Raw genomic sequence first — 19,038 nt, 5'->3', positions numbered from 1 at the left:
AGGAGCAGGCCTGGAGGGAGGTCACCAGCACACCTGGTGACCCATCCAGCCTGTGGCTTATTGGATGCTGGGGCGCACGGCTCTGGTCACTGGCTAGCACTCCCTTTCAGTTGGCATCACAAACCAGACCTTGCTCTAGGAGTCTGACCTTCAGAAGGTCTGAAAATAGAAGGTTTGTCGTCTTTTCTGAGTGGGGTTATTTTTTTTTATCACTGGGTAAATGACTTGCGTGGAGTCCACAGGCTATTTATTGTTATTCAGTGTGGTTTTCAGTTTTTCCCAGAGCCCCTCTCCCGCCTGAAGGTGAACACAGTTTAGCCTCAGACTTTCCAGTGACTGTATATTGGATGTGGTGACCAGATTTAGGGCGCTGGGGACATAAACAGTGATGAATTCCCATGGATACCGAAGTCTCCAAGTAGTCTAAATTACTTCGGAAATAGTTATTTTAGTTCCTGAAAGATCATTTCCGTCCCAATTACCAGGTTTCTGTCCTGAGTGTACCAGAACCCAGCTAATTGCAACTTGCATGGCCTGGTAAAGGGGTAGGAAGAAAGGGCTGTTCAGTTGGGTACTGGAGGATCTCAGTGGGAGCCTGGTAATAGAGCTTATGCCGAGCTTCTATACCTGTGTCCAGGGCCCACTGACTGATCACACTTGTTGATCCAGCCAGTCATACATGGACCCCTTTGGGCCTCAGACAGTTTTCTCAGATTCTGCAGCCTGTAGATGCAGAGTGCACTCTAAAGTCAGAAGGTTCCAGAGCAGGAGGTTCCATGTGTCTGTCGCCTTGCTCTGAGGACACGGCAGGACTGTGAACAGCGGCTACCCCCCCCCCACCCCCCCACCCCCCCATTGCATCAACCCTCTGTCAGTTTTCCTGGGAACTTCCACTTAGAGGGGCCTTCTCTGATGTGGGCATCCTTTCCCAGGGGGGTGAATTTTCTTCTTTTCAGACATTCCCTACCATTTCTGTGTATTTTCACAGTGTAACAGTGCTGAGAAATCATTTGGAGTAATACTTTTTGTCTGCAGTAATCCAGTGATTTGTGAAAATTATTATATAATGTTACTTCATCAGTAGCTTTAAAATCATCATGATAATAAAGCAACCGTGTAGCCTGAAAGTTTTTCTAAGAGCCGACTGTCCCCCAGAATTTTAATCATTGGAAATGGTCAACTGTGGAGATCTACTGTCTGATTTGTTCAGCCTCCTCTGAGAAGTGTCCTTCCTGGTGGTGATGCTCGCCGCAGATCTGTTCCCTAGCCTGCCTCACCTCAAGGTCCTAGAAGCCACACAATTTCATAAAACCCTGTTCCCTACAGAGACTAGGAGCCTGAGGAAGCCTTTGCGGACCATTGATACCAGTGCATTGAGCTGGTTGGTTTTTATCATCGAACGTTTCTGAGAATAAAAAACAAAAATATGTGAATAGGTTTGAAGAATTTGGACTTTTGAAACTTCTCACAGGATTAGTTTTAAAATCAGATTCTTTACTTTTCTTAAAGTATCTTCTCATCGGTATGAAGCACCCGGCGATGCTATTGAGGTGATCAGCCCTGCTAGTTCACCTGCGCCGCCCCAGGAGAAACTGCAGGCCTATCAGCCAGAGGTGGTGAAGGCAAATCAAGCAGAAAGTATGTATTTTTTAGCCACCAGGTTGACGTGTTTTCATATCTGCACCTGGCATTTGCTTCTGATCATCTATCTGTCTGGACCGTGTTAAGAAAGAACTGGTTTGGTTTTGTTTTAGAGTAATCTCTATAGGAGTCTGCTTTAGAGACATTTAAAGCTGTACTGATGGAAAGTTGGTTTTAAGCTTTTATTGATCACTCCTTTGTTTACATTTAATGATACAGGAAATCGTTGATATTTTGTTTGCCTGCTTACGCTTTCACAGTTCATTCTATACTAGTCCTGATTTCTGTCAGCCAGCCAGTGTTTTTCCTTTCAAAATTAAGATAATGAATTCTGCTTAGAGAAAGGTATCACATCCCTCGCATGTGCCCCTCTGAGTCATGTTCAGTCTTTGATGATGAGTGAAAGGCCGGGGCATCCCTGAGTAAGACATTCGTCTGTCCTCCGTTAGGTGAAGCCACCAGACAGTACGAAGGACCATTACATCACTACCGACCCCAGCAGGAACCACTGTCTCCACAACAGCAATTGCCCGCCTCCTCACAGGCCGACGGCGTGGGGCAGGTGCCCAGGACCCACCGCCTGATCACACTTGCTGATCACATCTGTGTAAGTTATTCGTTAATTTTTCTTCTTCTGATCAACGCAGAAGGCACATTTCACAGAGAGAGAATCACAAAAAAGATGTCCAGGTTTTTTATGCTACAGTTTTTGGCAAGTACTCAACGGGTTTAACCAACTCCTTCTTTTTTCATTCACAGCAAATTATCACACAAGATTTTGCTAGAAATCAAGTTTCCTCACAGCCTCCCCAGCAGCCTCCCACTTCTACATTCCAAAATTCACCATCTGCTTTGGTGTCCACACCTGTGAGGACTAAAACATCAAATCGTTATAGCCCAGAATCCCAGTCTCAGTCTGTCCACCATCAAAGACCAGGGTCAAGGGTCTCTCCAGAAAATCTTGTGGACAAATCCAGGGGAAGGTATGGTTTTTATTTCAAACTCTATGTACATTTCCCAACAGTAAAACAATGTTGTTTTACTGTTATTCTCCACAGATCCCCCCCACAGATAGGGGATTCATTACTTACACCTAAAATTTATTTACCTTCATTCCTTGGGAAATACAAATGAGGGTTTTCCTTCTATATTCTTGAAATGTTCACTGTCTGGGCAATTGGTACGATCTCTTTTTAATGTCTATTCAAAAGTCAAGTCTTTCCATTGAAGGGAGGTGATAGATACTGTTTCAAGTTTGATAAATCAAGAAAAGTATAAGATTTTTTAGAGTTTTAGAGGTAACCACCAAAGAACTCAAAGAAAAATGGTCAAAAATGGCCACCTGTAAAAATTGGATGGGGCTGATTGGGAAAAAAGGTGACAGGGCATATACCCATATATAATTATACTCACAGGTCACAGGTGGCTCTTAAATGTGTAATCACTAAGCCAAAAACTTGTTTTGGTCTAAACACTATGTGTCTCTCACATTGTACTTACCAACATGGTAGCCAGAGGAAGACCATTAAATTGCAGAGAACCGCTCAGCCCTACAAGGGCGTAACTTGAGCCTGTCTGGACTCCCGACAAGCACTCAGGGTTCAGTTTGGTACTCCAGTCCTCTCTCTCTTAACTTAATGGGGAAACACCTGGTAAGCAGTGAAAGGCTGGAGGGCTCGCTGGAGTAGCCGGCCAAGGGCAGGATGGCGGGGTGTGGTGCCGAAACACACGGTGGCCTTGACCTCCTGGCGGAGCACTGCCTGTCCTGGGTGCTTGGCGTGCGTGCACAGATAAAGCAGAGGCAACAGACTTTTTGGTAACTGGGTATATAGTGAAAACCTGAGGCGATCTTTTTCTGATACAAATTAGCAACTTTTATTGCTTCTCTTGAATGTAAGTAATGAGTGAACCAGTTTCTGTTTCAGATAATTCGTAGGTGGGCCCTAGGAGCACACTCTAATGCTTTCTGTGTTACAGTATTAGGCCTGGAAAATCCCCGGAGAGGAGTCACGTCCCTTCCGAGTCCTACGAGCCCATCTCCCCGCCCCAGGTCCCAGTTGTGCATGAGAAACAGGACAGCATGCTGCTACTGTCTCAGAGAGGAGCGGAGCCTGCGGAGCAGAGGTGAGCGGCCAGCTGCGTGTCCCGGCCGGCAGCTCCCGAGAGAGAGAGAATGTGAGAGTGTGAGCGAGTGTACGTGTGTGAGTGTAAGTGTGTATGTATGAGGGAGTGTGTGAGCGTGAGTGTGTGATGTGCTTCCGGTTTTCCCTAAGTCAGTGCCTCTTCTTCCTCTGCTTGTATGTTACCATAGGAGACTGGAAGGATCCTGTAGTCTCTGTTTTCCCAGTGATCTAATGCTAGTGGATTTTACTTTATTTTTTTAAAGATTTTATTTATTTGACAGAGAGAGACACAGCGAGAGAGGGAACAAGCAGGGGGAGTGGGAGAGGGAGAAGCAGGCTTCCCGCTGAGGAGGAAGCCCGATGTGGGGCTCGATCCCAGGACCCTGGGATCATGACCTGAGCCGAAGGCAGATGCTTAACAACCGAGCCACCCAGGTGCCCCTAATGCTAGTGGATTTTAATGAAACAGTGATACTTTAATGATTTCTTCTTGAAATTAAGCCTTTCTAGATCTGTTTTTTAAAAAAACCTTTTTTTTTTTCTTGTGGTCACCCATTGATCCAGCCACTCTGTGGACTGTACATGGAAGTAACTGCCTCACATATGTTTTCTTACCTGTTTCTTACCCGACGCCTGTGAATTCTTAGATTTTTATTCCTCTCTGCATTAGCTGCCTTTGATTTGGCCCCAACCCAGTCCACTTCCCCTAGAGCGCTTTGTCCAAAACTCAGACTCAAGCTCCAAGTCATTAGGTTGGCATTTGAGTTCCTCTATGAGCAGGTTCTTGCCACGTCTCATTTCTGCCACACCACCCTTCCTCTCTTCTCTTTGTCCACCACCAGCTGCTTCCTGTCCCCAGAACGCCTTTCAGTCCCCGCGCGGCTGGTTTTCTTCGTGTACGGCACTTGCGATGTTCTGCACGGTGAATCCAGGATTTGCCCGTGGTCAGATAGAGAGGGTCCAGCTGTAAAGCAAGGCCTCGCTGCACAGCTAGTGCATTTCTTACAATGTATTCTGGGTTATTTACGTATTGTACATATTCACGGCCGGGCAAATAGATGTTGGTACCTTTCAGTGAAATGAAGAAAAATCCATTTTTGGAAAGGAGATGATGTTAAATTTAATTACGTGTTTACATATTTTCCCTTAAGTTTGTGAGGTTTTTGAGGACAGGGCCACATCTTATTTTTCTTTCGCATATTTGTCTCTCTTGACATATAGTAGGGATTCTTAAGTTTGAATGAATCCACATGACCAGATTAGGTTATCAACAGCCTTCCACACATTCTTGGCTATCATCTCTGGCTCTAGCTAGACCACTGGTGGTCTTGAGCTGTTAAAGGAAACTTGCTTGTTTAAAATGTGTTAGTACAGGAAGCTGTGAATGGACTGTGCAATCTTTTACATGAAGCTCAGCTCATCTGGTGGGAGGCTTGAAATGATTCTGATGGAGGCAGTTTTATTTCTACATTGTAGCTCTTCTGTTGAAGTCCACAAGGTTTGATTGCTTAGGTATGAGCTCTTGCTATTTTATAGGCAAGTAGTGCTATTAGTTTGAATTTATTGTACTTCAGAGTAGGTCTGCTAATAGAACAGTTCTCGGCCTATGTGGTAGCTGTAAATATACCGGTGTCTGTGGTTAGGCAGATGGCAGCGGGGGGGGGCTGTTTCTGAGTTTTCCTGTTAACCTCATTTGCTGCTTACTCGGTCTTTGTTAAGAATCTCTGTCCCAGGGGCGCCTGGGTGGCTCAGTTGGTTAAGCGACTGCCTTCGGCTCAGGTCATGATCCTGGAGTCCCTGGATCGAGTCCCGCATCGGGCTCCCTGCTCGGCGGGGAGTCTGCTTCTCCCTCTCCCACTCCCCATTTGTGTTCCCTCTCTCGCTGTGTCTTTCTCTGTCAAATAAATAAAAAAAATCTTTAAAAAAAAAAAAAAAAAGAATCTCTGTCCTGGATTATCTCCATTCCTGTCCTGATTTTTTGCAAGTGCTAACGTATTTGTGTCCTGAAATACGATGTAGGGTTGTCACCACAAACACGAGATGGGGAAGTGGTAGTTTTCCCAAATACTCTATGGAAGTCCCCAGGGTTAGGGGCCCATGACGAAACAGAACTAATAATAGACATGACTGTGTCCCCACAGGAATGATTCCCGCTCACCAGGGAGTATAAGCTACTTGCCTTCGTTCTTCACCAAGCTTGAAAACACGTCACCCATGGTTAAATCAAAGAAGCAGGAGATTTTTCGTAAGTTGAACTCCTCTGGTGGAGGTGACTCTGATATGGGTAAGTGGGATTTCTTTCATGAATCCCAAAATAAAACCTGCATTAATAATGATCCCTCCGGTGTTGCCTCTCATGCAATCCTTGAGTTTGCAGGCTCTTATAGGCGTCTGTCCAACCACATTTGAGCTTAAAGTTTCTTCTCAGATGTCTGCCCGTGCATGAAGATTGCCTGCTAGAGAGCAAGAACTTGCTGCTTTCTGAAGCTGCCCACTTTCTCTCTGAACAAGTGTGGGGCCTGGGAAACTTTTCTTCTGTGGGGCTGGATCAGCTCTTCGCAGTTTTTTTACCCACTGGTCTTAGTTTTATTATCCATTTGGGCCTTCTCTACATGACCTGTCCTCCACCATTTGAAGACAAGTCATGTCCTTCAAGTCTTATCTCTGGAAACATCCCGTTTCATCCGCTGTTCATCCCATGCTGGTTCCCATCTCAAATGCTCTCCACAAAAAGCCACTTTATTTAGCTCTTTCAGTAGGTTGTGAGTAGTGTGGTATGATCTCCGCACAATGCATCACTTAATATTAAGGGAGTCTAAGACTGTATTAGGGTTTTTGGCAACCAGTACATAGTGAGGTTATTGTGCACTTAATACCAGTGTAAATACAAGGTCTCTTTCAGTGTGTTGCTCTTGACCCAGACCTTTCCCTTGCTGTACCTTTGTGGTTACTAGCTCCAAGTACAGGCCAAGGCAGTCTGTGCTCATGCTGTTTGGTTACTTTTTCTACCCTAGCACGGTCTTTCTGGATCTCAGTTCAGTCATTCAGCATTCATCTGCAAATGTGATCAATCCGCCATGAATCATAATGGTAGCAAACAGCTGTAGATTCAGAGAGAGAGAGAGACAACCCTCGGCACTTCTAAGCACGTATAAACTCATTCCATCCTCACAACAGCCCTGCGCGCTACCGTGCGTGCTGGCTCCACGCTTCCAGTGTGCTTCGCTGGCTCCTAGCGGTTCTGTACCCACAGCCTCGCCACCCGCATCGCTGGTAGAGCCTTGGTAGGATCGAGCTCTGTGCCATGCAGACCTTCCCTCTGGGGCGATACGCACGCATTCACTGGAAGCTTCCTCGTGCTCTCTTCCTCGGCACTCACTCGCTCGGTCCCACTTCTCCATTTTTTCGTCAAGTATATCCCGTGATGCAGCGAGAGCTGGTGGATCCGGGTAGTCCACAGTCTGCTTTGTTTCTGTCATCTGCGACTCCTCATCTCCTGACCCTGTCACAAGCAGCTGCGGGCTGTGAACCCCAAACGGCCAGGTGGATGTGCGTCTGGATCTGAGCCTTTGTGATCAATAAAGGTTGAACATCAGAGAGAAAAAGGGATGAGCCCAGTGTCAGTTATTGTTTGTAAACTTTCTCTTTCGAAGGGGCAACGAATCATGTAAAAGAGAAACATTTTCGAATACTGGCCGGCATTGCTCTTACAGATGATCCTTTTTAAAAAAATTATGACATTTTCCCGTCTCATCACTGGTTTCATCTGTTATTTACAGCGCCTCAAATGTCACCAACAAAAATCTGGCACGCTCACCCTTAGGTTCTCTCCGAACCCGGAGAGGAGTCTGCCTGAGCACGGAGACGTACAGAGTTTAGAATCGTGCCACCTTCATGTCGTTTGCCCTCATCCTCTCTAGCCTTGGTCTTGCCGTTTTAGTGGGGAAAAAAATTCTTGACAGGAAAATGCCCCGTGACTTGAAGCAGCCTACTTTCTAGTTTTGTCTTCTGTTTTCCATTGTCCTCAGGCAGTAGCTCTCTCGTTCATTCATTCATTCATTCATTCGGCGGTTATTTATTGAGCCGGGTCCTGTGCTGGGTGCTTGTAGAATGACATATGGTCTCTACTCTGAAAATGTGTAATGAAACAAGTACCTCACTTTAACACAAGATAAAATTGATGAACGTCTTAAGGCAAGTACTAACAAAACTGCTGGAGGATTGTTTTGATTGCCAGAACTGTTTTCCATTGTGGAAAGGGACAGTTAAGGCCCCAGGGCACACTCAGTCGTCCTTGGGAAATAGGACTGAGAAATCCAAGCCATTAGCAACCAAGACCACTTTGTTTCAAGTCTGTCTCTCAATTCAGCGTGCCCGCTGAGGACATCAGTGACTTTATTCTTCAAAAACCATTAATGGTTTAAAACTTACTTTAGTTGACCTCCCATGAGCCATTTTCCTCTTTCAGAAATACTCTCTTCTCTTGCTCTTCTCCCGTGTTTTTCCTCTACTTCTCTGGCCATGTGTTATGTTTCTTCAGCAGCTCAGTCTTGCTTTGCCTGGCCCTTGGGTGCTGGTTTGCCCAGGGCTGTGCTCATGCGATAAAATCCCTGAATCATGTCATCCACTCTGGGAGTTTAAACTGTGTGCTGAGAGCTCCCAAACTCCTAGCTGGACTTCCAACTTTTTCTACTAAGTTTTACTTATGTACCTTTACAGACTTCACGTCTTCTCGAATATCTGGCTTCTGAAATGTGTAACACTGAGTTAACATTCTTCGTCTCCACACAGAGAAGCCTGTTGCCCCTCCTCCCCTGCCACGCTCACCTCCACCGTGGCTCAGCTGTCACTCTCTGGGCCTCGTCCCCCTGTACCTCTTCCTGTCGAGTCTGCCCCCCAAATAGCTCGCACATGCCGCTCTTCCTTGCTCATTTCTTAGTAGTTACCATGTTCTCTCACAAGTTTGCCCATCTCTTTAAACCAGGGGTCCTCACACTTTGGTATCTATCACACTCCCTGGAATGCAGGCCCCAGGACTCTAGCACTGTTACTGAGGCTCCCCAGGGGATTCTCTTCTGATGGCATCAGGGAGAACCACACTGAACTGTGAGCTCCAGAGGTCAAGGAAGGAGTGCATTTTAAGCGCAGGATCTTTGTATTCTCGTTGGCTGAAAAAAGTGAAATTGTCTTTATCTGACCATTCTGATCAGTAAGAAGGTGATTTTTATTATGATTCAACTACATAACTGTTCAATAAATATTTGTCGAATGAATGAATGAGCCCTATTCCACACTCTAAGAGGACAGCGAGACTGTATCTGTCACTTTGTATTTTTTCAGGTTCGGTTTCTTTAAGTGTCAGTTGACCCATGAGTAGGGAGACGGTCCTTATTTTGTAAGTTCTTCCTGGAGATTTCTCTCCTCCTCCTGTTGCCAGTGTAAAGCTTCCCTGATCAAGAAAATTAGTTACGAGGTGCATGTACCAAGCCCTTCTCCAGAGCCCGGTCTCCTCTCCAGGGAAGGGTCCTTCCTGCTGCAGATGCGTCCCCAGTGCCACATCCTTCCCTGGGACCTCTTGTTTAGCTGCCCACCTGCTCCCCACACTCTTCTCTCCTTCGGCTTCTCAGCATCAAGTCGGAGGTTGGGATGAAAACACCGTTTGTGTTCCAAGATTCCTCCCATTTCTGTGCTTTATACGTAGTTCCCAGGCTGTCCGCCTGGCGTCAGAATGTGCCAATGACAGATGGCAGGCTTAGCGGGAGTCTCATCCCGGGAGCGTGAGAGTAGTCCGCAGTAACCCATAGTCGGGAAACTCATGGTCACTGCCGTGCTCTTCCCTCCGGGGTCTGAGGCTGGCTGCCGTTGGCCGGGGTCAGCGTAGGCCCAGGTCTGTTCCCCAGCAAACTGGCCGCTGCCTCTTGTTTCTCCAGCAGCACAGGGTCTCTTTCCTGCCCCTGGGGAGATCACTCCTGTTCTCATCTTCCTACTTCATCCAGATTTTTACTGCCAGAGTTTCTTTTTTTAAAAAATAATTATTTCTTTCACTTTATTTTCACTTAACTGGTGAAAAACCAGGTTGCGATAATGGAAAATAAAAAGATGAATTTCATTGGAGGGTTTTGAGACTGTCTCTCTTTCAGCGTGCGTGGTTATCCTGCCTCCACTAACTTGAACGTTTGTTTAAATACAGCAGCCGCTCAGCCGGGAACGGAGATCTTTAATCTGCCAGCGGTGACTGCCTCAGGTGAGCGTCCCAGCACAGTGTGTGTGCGCTGCTAGCAACTTCGGACTGGGTCCCGGCGGCACACCAGGCCGCTGCTCCCGGACGCGAAAGGGGAGAAAATCGTGTCAGGGAGGACATAGCAGCAATAAAAAGGGAGTTCAGATTCAATAAGTACTTGCTGGAAAGAGAAATGAACAGAGAGACTCAAAACCATTAAAGAACAGTGTAGAAACTAGGGAGCTGAAAAGAGAAGAAAACTGTTGAATAGTAACTTTAAAAAAAGTGAGTGACTGATTCCTTCAGGACAGAGAAAAAAAATACCCTCGAGTCCTTATCGGTGGACGGAGGTGGCCTGTGTGTGGGACCTCAGTGGTGCTTTAGGCCACGTGCTGTGTGTTCTGTGGGCCAACAGCCTCTGCGGGGGCTGTTCCTTTCTGTTTCTTGGTCTGCCTTTCAGAAATAAGCAGAAAATGTGGTGCTTGTCTCTTTCAGGCTCAGTTAGCTCTAGAGGTCATTCTTTCGCTGATCCTGCCAGTAATCTTGGTCTGGAAGACATTATCAGGAAGGCTCTCATGGGAAGCTTTGATGACAAAGTGGAGGAGCACGGAGTTGTCATGTCCCAGCCTGTGGGTGTGATGCCTGGCAGCGCCAACACCTCCGTTGTGACCGGTGGTGAGACACGGAGAGAGGAAGGGGACCCGTCACCTCATTCAGGTACAGTTTTCACTTTTGTGCTCTTCTGCTGCCTTTCCCAAGAAAAAGCCAAGTTGTAATGCTTCACCAAAAGATGTCACCTCTCAGGGTCTTAGCTACTTACAGAAAGGTTTTTCTTTTTTTAATCCTGCTCAGACCTTTTAGTAACATGAACAGAAACTTTCAAAGGATGGAAGTTTTTACACAGAACATGTTCACTATTCAGTGTTGGGTATTATTTTTGTTTGTATCTAATCCTTATCTGGATCGGACACATTTTAATTGTAATACAAATGCAGTTTCATATTCTGCTTTTGAATTAAAAAAAAAATAGTGATAGGCTCAGCATAAAAGAATTTTAAGCCATAGAATAAAGAGTAAGGAAAAAGAAAAAAAAAACCTTCAGATCACATCATTCAGAAAAAGCTAGTGTTCTTTTCTGAGAAGAGTCATTCTAGAAGTGTCTCTGTACAGACACATAAAAGGACAGATAGACATTAGAATGAGATCATTCACACATCCTGGTAGAAGCAAGCACACAGAAAACAGTGACTGTAAGCTTCCTTTAAACACTTTTTTCTTAATCTTCTAAGAACTAATATCTCTTGTGCTTAAAAATTTCCCTGCAGGTCCGAAGTATTTCCAGTTTAGGGTTTTTTTCCCCTGTTATCATTAAGCAAAATATCTCACTAAGGTTAAGATCAAAGAGATCAGAGGTGTTGGTTTTTTGTTTTTTTTTTTTTACCTACATATATTAATTCTAGGACAGTATGGATTCACGTCCTGCTCTGAAAGAGGAGCGTGGTCTTCCCCCTCCTGCTCTTAGCTCCTGATTTGTACTGATTCAAGTGTGCGTGTACTTGAAGGTTGTAACATTGTGATTGTGGTTGTATAATCCTCCCGTTGTGGCATTTGGTCTGGTTCTCACACCCCTTTTCCTCGCAGAGGGTGCTGTACTCGCAGGCTGTTCACACTCAAAAATGTCTTCTTGCTGCCTTTATATTTGAAATGACAGCATGGCACTTTTCTCAGCACATCCCATAGGCACGATTGCATTTCTTTCTGGGCATCAGTTGTGTAGAAATCAGGTCAGATGCCCTCCTGTTTAGCAGGTGACAATTTATCTGCCTGAAGAATCCTCTTTTCCTCAATTTCGATGTTAACTAATATGTTAGTGTTCATTCTGTGTCAGGTTTTCCTGATCATAGCGAGGCTATTTGCATCTGCGGGTTGATTTCTGCGCTCATGGATATGTTCTATTTTCTTTCGTTGGGCTTTCCATTTCAAAGACACAATTACATTTTTGCTGGCTAGTCTTCATCCTCTATAGCTGGTACTGTCTAAGGATTTTTAGTCATCTTGATCTCTTCCTATTGCTTTTACTGTATCTCATTTTCCCTTTGTACTATGACCCTTTTCATTGTGTGTGTTCTGATCCTTGCTGTATTTTGTTTCCTAAGCTTTCCACCTCAACCTTTTTGGTTACTATCTGTACTTTGAGCTCCTTTTCCCTTCATCCTAGGATATTCTCTTCCTTACCATCAAGGACTTGCATTTCTTCTCTTTGCAGATAGTTCAAGGGTTCTGTAGAAGGCTTTCTACCTACCGTTTTCTGTCCGCCGCAGGACTTGGGGTGAAGCTGTTCTGCTGGGGCTGAGGAAACTGCTTCTCACCTGGGCTCTGATCTCTTCGGAGATCTTTTTAATGTTTTATTCTAGAGGGGGGCATCCCACTCCTGTGAACTTCTAGAAACAGAGCCTGAAAACAGAAAGGGCCACCAACGCTTGCCAAGCTTCTGCTGGGGCACAGCAGTGCCATGAAGGAGCTTCTGTTCTACATTTTTTTTTTTTCTTTTGACATAAGATTTTCTTGGGGTTGTATGAACTCCCGGCTTCTCTCTAAATTGGTGGGCGAGGAGGTAGTGAGGATTTAAGATTTTTGTCAACTTGCCTTAATTTCCTTAGCCGTTTCTGTGCTCTGAGGCCAGGAAAGAAATGACGTTCCAGAAATTTTGTTTCCTTGGTTACATGTTTTTAAGTTTATGGCACGAGGACATACCCTTTTTGCTTTAGTTGCTACAAGAAAATTCTGGCTTTTAAATATTAATTTTTTAACTTCATAGGGTACTAGGATCTGGATTCTTCATGCTACCTACCATTCTGCTTCTTTCTCTTAGCATTATATAATCATCAGCATTTTGGTAGGTTTTTAAGTTGAGAACATAATTACTCTGTGTCAATAGTTAATTTATTTCACTTTTAGGAGGAGTTTGCAAACCAAAGCTGATCAGCAAGTCAAACAGCAGGAAATCTAAATCTCCTATCCCTGGGCAAGGCTACTTAGGAACTGAGAGGCCCTCTTCCGTCTCCTCTGTACATTCAGAAGGGGATTACCACAGGCAGACGCCAGGGTGGGCCTGGGAAGACAGGCCCTCTTCAACAGGTGAGGAACTTACTGCTAGAAAAGGAGTCTTCAGGTGATTCTTATCCGTGCCTTGGTCGGTACTTCTTGTAAAATCGGAAACCTTGGTAACCTCACCACTCCGTCAGTAGGCTCCACTTTCCAGAACAGAAACTGAATGCATAGAATCTTAAAAATTTAAAGAATGCAATGTGTGATTACCAGGAACAGAGGAAGAGCGCAGGGCGAGGGAGCCCAGCCTTTCAGTTCCTCCCTGAACCGCACCTGGGTGCAGGGGGCCACTGCCACGCGCCGCCTGGAGCCTCTCATACAGACATTCTTAGAGAAGGTTCTTAGGGAAATACTGAGAAATCAAAGTAAGAAAGGGGAATAGTGTAAAAAGCCATCCTCTCTCTCATAGGCTAGGTTTATACAGACTGATGAAAAACAGTATTCTAGGATATTTATTAATGTTTCCCATTTTGTGCTTGCTTGTAAGTTTTTTTCAAACCTAATAACCACAATAATGATAGTCCTGAAAGGGAACAAACTTTACTTTTTTTTGTTGTTTAAAAAATAAAACTGGGGTATATGGTGTAGATTTAAGGGTTTCACAGAATTACAAGCCATCTTTTTTTAGAAGTTAAATACACGTCAGTGGAAAAAATCTGAAATGTGCTCTCCCCCTTAATTTAGGAGTATATAAATTTCATGTGGATATTATATCAGCATAACTGAAGGCCTTTGCTTGACGCAATTCTCACCTCAAATGCAAAGTGCGTACTAGTTTGAGAACTTCTCACCTACACCAATGATTGTTCTCCCATCACTCAGGGAAGCAGTTAATTCGTGAAACTAATGACTTGATAAAATGGTTCGTTTTCCATTTTTAGAGTTTCTTAAGCTGTAAAAGGCTTTCCGGGGACAATGGAACAGTCGAGGTAGTGGCCGAAGGTAGCAGTGCTCTTGTTAGGATCACATACCCCTCTTCCAGATCTTGTACCTGGTGAGCTCCAGCAGATGGCCCGCGTCCCGCCGCCCCCGGACCTTCGTCCTCGGAGCACTGTTCTCCTGCCTTTAGCTCTAAGAGTCCAGAAGTTCTCGGGGCAGACTCTTAGGGCTTAAAGTGCAGTAGTTCTCCCGGGGATTCTCCACAGAAACACCCGTTCTAGACTTCACACAAAACTCAGCCCTGAGCTTTCTTTCATGTCTGGGCTCAGCAACACTAAGCTTGTGCTTGTACTCGGGTCACGCATCCTTTCTAGATTCTCACCGCTGGGGGCCTCGTCATAGGCTACACTCTAGGTCGTGAAACCTCGGCCCTTGCACACGGTTTCATTCCACTCTTGGTGTCACAAGACCATGCCGGTAGAATAATCGCGTCTTCCTCCGTCCTGGGAAGTTGTGTGGGACCCTAGCTGTGCTCATGACAGTGAAAACACTTTTTCTTTCGTCAGGCTCAACTCAGTTTCCATATAACCCTCTGACTATGCGGATGCTCAGCAGTACGCCACCAACGCCGATCGCATGCGCCCCCTCTTCCGTGAACCAAGCGGCCCCGCACCAACAGAACAGGATCTGGGAGCGGGAGCCAGCGCCACTGCTCTCCGCACAGTACGAGACGCTGTCCGATAGTGACGACTGAACCGCCCAGAGAGGGGTGCGGGCGGGCAGCTCTCGTTGCGGGTGGTTTTCTTTTTAACGGCGGGTCAAAAACCTGTCCTCCTCTGACTTGTGCCCAGAGACTTGGAGAGCCTGGACCACGGGTGATGATGAAATGATGGAAATTTATTTGGAGAATCAAATGGGGGGAGGGGTGGGGGGCTGCGTTTGCTCCAGGCAGTTGGTGCAGTCTAATAGTGGAGGGTTGAAATGTAGAGTTTTTAAAAAGTGGACAATTCCTGTTCTTACATCTGTTTGTAAAGAAAACCATAATGTCTTTAAATCACTCTTCTGTAAATAGATGACCTTTTTTGCAGTGTTTCCCCTTGCTGTAGTATCTGGTGTACTTATGTTCAAATCAGCGCATCAACTTTGGGGGTAATTTTAAGAAAACAAACTCCGCACCTATCTTTTTAACCCTTGCCTTCTAAACGACCTCATACAGCCCAGTTACATAATGTTGGCTGTCACGGGCATTGTACTTTTATCCAGTTTTGTTTCTTCTAAATTCAGATTTCCGGTGATGTTTCAGATCTTGTGGAAATGTTTAGATTTTTAACACAGACCCTAGCATAAAATCTGTACATTACGTTATTAGGGTCAAAGGTAAGAGAAACTAAATTCTGCCATACTGTAAATTTCCAGTGCAGGCTTTAATTTTTTTCGATTAGTAGCACTGAAAAAATATTACTGCATGGGTATGTTATAGTTCAGTTTTTAAAGTTGAAAAAAAAAAAAGGCTTATTTGAGGCGTCCTTCACTGTTATGCACACTGGTGACTTAGCCACGCCCCTAAGTATTCTTTTCCTTCTGCATCTGATGCAGCCCAACAGAGCTTTTGTTTTGAAATAAATTTGACTACCCTGTCCATAGCCACATAGATCATGTGTGATTTAAGGCTCTTGATGTCTCAGGTTTCAAAGGAAAAACTAGTATCTTGTCTTTAGGTGGCTCGGTATTGGCTGAGTTAGAAGGTAACAATCTGTGTAGAATGTTCGTCTGCTCAGTTCGCTGTGTTCTGTATCCCGAGGCCTCACAGCGAACGTGCAGTTTGGTTCCTGCCCGTCTGCCACGTGCCAGGGCTCCATTTGATTCCTTGTGGGCGAGAGTTTATTGCTGACTCTTTTCACTTCACTGAATCTCAAGGAGCAAATACTTTAAAAGAGTGAATTTCAAACTAATTATGGTACTGGAGGGTACGTTTCATCCTTCATAACTGCTTGTTGAATTGTGAGATTTTCCTCCCATACAACTTAAGCATAGCATTGAAGCATCCTTCTGTAGCAGGAGGGTAGGGACCGTTTCGGAAAGATGCCACTGAAGATGAGAAAGGGGAGAGACGGAGGGCTCTCCCGATGATACAACTTAGCACTTTATGGACTAAGTAGATCTAAACTTTTTAACAAAAGTCCTCAAGCCTCTAGACAAAGCAGGTATCCAATAACCACTGACTGAGAGCCTCCTTTGTAGTGCGCGGTTCACAGGCGTGCCTGAGGCCCTCACGTGGCCCTTCGCCCTGGGGGTCTGATCCCTGTTTTGGTAATGAGGGCACTGGCTCAGGACCTTGCCCACACAGTTCAGTAAGCTACAAAGGCCACGAGTCCACGTGTGTCTGAAGTTCAAGCCTTCACTCCTGTTGCTGTTCCACTCCCGGAGACTTCAGGTCCTCACGATAAACTGTAGAGCAGGGTGAGTGATCCGATTCCTTCTACTTGGAAAGTTGGTACTGCTCTATCATACATACACAGTAAATGTTCTACGTAACAGTTACTATCTTAGATATTGTTAATAACTTAGTGTCAACAGACCCAAACGAGATGATGATAATGCTATTTTTCTAGGACCCTGAAGGTCCAAATCAGAACAGTTTTTGCGAACATGTCGGCTGAGAGCCTAACCTTTTACTTTCGCAGTTCCACTTGAGGACCCCTCACGCCCTGCTCCTCACAGTGCATGTGCGTTACCACTCCGCCTGCCACGCGTGGACAAGAGCTAACGCAGGACCATTTCTTAGTGCAGAACATGGAAAGGACAGAACTCACACGTGGCTTACCTACGGAGCAAACCGTCTGGGAGGGTGGCCGTCCACCGAGGCAGGACCGGAACGGCACCGAGAGGGACCGAGGACTGGCGGCTGGCGGCTGTAAACCCAGGCATGATGCTCTGCGGGCTGAGATTTCAGTGTTCCAAAGCTGCCTCCTTATGCATGAGTGTTTAGCACCCCACAACTAGATGAAGGTCTTCCCGATGCTGTGCGAAGCAGTATTCTGACAGCCAGGTTTCCGGTGCATGTTCATGATTGGAAGTTTCCTAATGCTTTAATTTTGGTATGCTAGTTCCATTTTTAAGATATTTATGCCCTGAAAACTCTGGTGACATAGTTCAGACAAACTACACTATTTCTAACAACTCACTTTTGAATTCATAGAAGTCAGGCCAAGGGGTTGGTCCTCCTGCTTTGCTACCTTGTTTTTACAACTGTGCAAATGAACTTTCTTGGAAATATCCACATGAAGAGACAGTCTTTCTGAGAACACCTACAGTTTTTCCAGCACCGGGATGGGACCATGAGCTGAAATCATTGTGGAGGATCGAAAAATCTTAAATAAAACCTGGAGTGACAAACCTAACTTTCAGTAACCCCTGCAATTGTGAAAAGGTAAAAACATTCTCAGTGCAGACGGTGAGTAGCTGACGACAATTTTTCAGAAGTCGGCCAACCAATAAATTAAGACTGGGTTGCACTGAAAATCTGATTTATATTCTATTTCTCATTAGACCTGAATAAAGGAGCTAGCTGGGTGGTAAGAGATGAGCTTAGAGAGCAGGAAGAAATTTACATCTGCAAAATATAAAATTCTAGTTTTAGTCTAATCCCCGAGGATTTGGACCTCAAGGTTTCTAGTATTTTGTTTTCTTCTTGACTCTAATAAGTTATTTCTTGTGAGAAATTCAAAGATTACGGAATACATACAGTGTTGTTGTAGAGTCTCTAGTTTATTATGAAAGGATTCTTCCAGTATGTACACAGGAAACAAAAATATCTGTTTATCATTCCCACTCACACCCCCACCCCCAAAGGCTTACCAACAGTAGTGTTCCTTCATGGCACCTACAAAAACTGCCTTTCCCCCAGGCAAATGGCTCTTTGCAAGACTTCGGAGGTAAAAGCATCCTTCTGCCTAGCTCGTACGTTTATACTTTATGCACTCTGAGGCAGTGTGATAAGGCTCTTTCAACACAGTAATCTAGTCATTTAAGGTCATCTGACCAAATACGTTCTCCTACAGCTAAAAGAGAACCTCATCGGTCCCCTACTTTACAGACGAGGATACTGAGACCCAAACACAAAAAGCCAGGACTAGGATCCAGATAAGTGATCCTTCTGCTGTACCAGCAAGTACATGTCAGAATCACTGGGGAGACTTCACATATTGTACTGGTAAGGCCCTACCCTGAGACCGAAGGTTTGGGGGTGCAGCCTGGTGGTCAGGGACCGAGGCTGCAAAGGAAGTGGAGTGCTCCAACAGCTTCGACAAGAGTTCGTATCATTCCTTTTTCCCCTTTTTCGTAGTCGTATGTAACCAGATATAAAAACATACAGTTCACTTTTACTTATAATTAAATGGGTATATTTTCAAGGGCCTAATTCCTACTTTAAAACGTCATGCTGGACGCTGGTGCAAACCAAGACAATACTTTTGCTCCACTATGCATTACATCCCACACTGGGCTTCATGAAAGAGAGAAGAAAAATAACTCACCATAATCCCCCTTTGCCATGAGACATGTAGCTCTGATCTGCCAGATAGCGATAAAATGAAAAAGAGGGTAGCGAATCAATGGATCAAAATCTTAGGCTAGAGATGCCTGGCTGACTCACCACACACCCACCCAAGGGAAACCTGGCCCATCTCCATCCACAGTTCCACCGAGACCAGCACGGACGGCATCTCACCAGTAGGTTACGACTGAAAGCATCACTTGACATCTGTCCTTAAGAATCAAAATCGGCCAGGGGTGAAAGCTGTTTTTCCTTTAAAAACACAAAGTGGCAGTGTATACAACTTGTCCTTCACCATAGCTACGTTGACAAAACTTGAATATCAAGGAGAAAGGATCTAAGCCATTGATTTGGGCGTCACTGAGACCGGACTAATCGCTGTTGCTGAAAATGCCCTACAACAAAAAGGGATTTAGCGCTTCATCAAATTAAGTTAAAGGTCTACTTTTTCTTGACAGCTCGGCCAACTCTTCCCTGATGTGCTGTATAGAAACCTCATCTCTTTTCAGCTC

The 19,038-nt window shown here is 45.1% G+C and overlaps 1 protein-coding gene across 2 annotated transcripts in view; it reads right to left on the bottom strand.

Moving 5' to 3' along the window:
- Nucleotides 1-19,038, bottom strand: part of TTC19 (tetratricopeptide repeat domain 19) — a 53,326-nt gene that overhangs the window by 5,844 nt on the left and 28,444 nt on the right. The gene's annotated exons all lie outside the window — the stretch shown is intronic.

This window comes from Leptonychotes weddellii, chromosome 15 (genome assembly GCF_054177405.1).
Source record: "Leptonychotes weddellii isolate Sample4059 chromosome 15, ASM5417740v2, whole genome shotgun sequence".
Classification (NCBI taxonomy): domain Eukaryota; kingdom Metazoa; phylum Chordata; class Mammalia; order Carnivora; family Phocidae; genus Leptonychotes; species Leptonychotes weddellii.
This window is presented reverse-complemented; position numbering and strand designations above follow the sequence as displayed.